The sequence below is a fragment of the Petaurus breviceps genome, unplaced genomic scaffold (genome assembly GCF_028583685.1).
Source record: "Petaurus breviceps papuanus isolate PSGF00001 unplaced genomic scaffold, PetGlider_PUasm1.0 90424, whole genome shotgun sequence".
NCBI classification, from domain to species: Eukaryota; Metazoa; Chordata; class Mammalia; order Diprotodontia; family Petauridae; genus Petaurus; species Petaurus breviceps.
This window is the reverse complement of record NW_027187247.1, coordinates 115,118-116,991: the sequence shown is the minus strand read 5'-3', so window position 1 is coordinate 116,991 and position 1,874 is coordinate 115,118.

Genomic DNA, 1,874 nt, shown 5'->3' with positions numbered 1-1,874 from the left:
CCCCAAAATGTGTCTAAGTGAAGCAAAACCAGGTGAGATGTGAAGAAGGAAGGATCCAACTGGAGAGCAGGAGGGGAATGAGGGAAGATTTCATGGAGAAGATGGCCCTTGAGTTAGATCTACAAGGAAGAATTAAAGCAGAGATTAGGGGACAAGGTGGGGCAGGGAGAGAAACATAATTTCTGACTAATGTAAGAGGGAGGGCAGGAATTACATAGAAAGCTAAGTATGGAACCTCATGCATCAAAGGGGTTGACTCCCATTCATCAAAGATTCTTAAGAGATCCATCAGAGATCTAGAACCTTTGGTAGAAAAAGTATTTGGATGTATCTCAACTCCCTTTATCTTGGGATGAGACTACAGAGCTGAAACTAGGGTGAGGTCACTCCTGCCCCCACAGATCTAACACTAGGTTTTTACTATTGCAGATACTTAGACAGAACTGCTGTTTTTATCTTTTGGAGCAGCTAAGTGGGGTAGTAGGTAGAGACTTTAGGAAGACCTGAGTTCAGATGCAGCTTCAAACACTTACTAACTCTGTTATCCTGGGCAAATCACTCTACCTGTGCTTATTTCCTAATCTGCAAAACCGTGGATAATAATAGCACCTACTTGCCAGGGTTGTTATAAGGTTAAAGTGAAATATTTGTCAAGTGTTTTGTGAATCTTAAAATATTATGCAATTGCTAGCTATTTTTATTCGCAGATCCCCATGGGTTGGAATAATATGATTGTGTTCAGTGATCTCAACAATCTGGAGGTATTTGACAATCATCTATAATTACTCTGCCTCCATGATCTCAAACTGATATTTCTGGTGATAATCTCCTATCCCTCTAGCTCTATCTGCCTCATTTCCCTTAGTTAAATCTAGACTTCATTATTATCATGATCTCCCATTCTTCTCTGTTCTCTCAATCCATTACTTTCTTGCTTTCTCTTTCTTCCCTTCTCAGTAAACCTAATAGTTATGTGTTTAACTATGCCTGTCCCCCACCCTTGAATCTCTGTCCATATGTCCAAATATTGTTCACAGCCTAACAATCCTCAGTCTCTATCACCACCATCTGCCTTTTTTGTTGTTGTTCCTACCTTCATGCAGCTAAACATTTTTAGAAAAAGTTATGCAACCATGCTGACTAGGTTCACTATAAATACATGTTATCTAATTTCAAATGGGCCCTTACTACCGAAGAACAATTCTTTCCTGATTAGCAATTACATTTCCCAAGCAATCTGTTCCAAACCTTCTCCTTCCTCAGGCTCTGAATGCCTCCCCCATTCCCTTTCTCCCAGATGATGTCACTTCTTCCTTATTCAGACCACTGGGCACATCTATCATGAGCTCTTTCATCTCTTCAACTTCACATTACAATATTCCTGTATATTGAACCAGCACAAATATAGCTAAACAAAAGCCATTTCCCAATGACTAAGTGATCAAAAGATATGAACAAAAATTCTCAAAAGAAGAGTTGGAAACTACTAACAACCACATGAAAGAAAAATTCTGAGTCATTAAGAATAAGAGAAATGCAAATCACAATAACTCTAAGGTTTGACCCCAGATCAAACAAATTGGCAAAGATTACCAGAGACAACAATAATGGGTATTTGAGAAATTGGAGAAAGATGAACTTTTGAGACAACTGTGATTTCCTCAACCATTTGTAAAGCAATTTGAAATTATGGAAAGAAAGTGACAAAAATGTTTATACCCTTTGATCCAATGATTCCAGTGCTAGGCATATATACCAGAAAAGTAAATTTTAAAAAATAGATACCATATTCACCAAAATATTTGTAGCCACATGTTTTTGTGGTAACAGAGAACTGGAAACAATGTAGATTCTCTCATCAATTGGAGAATGAC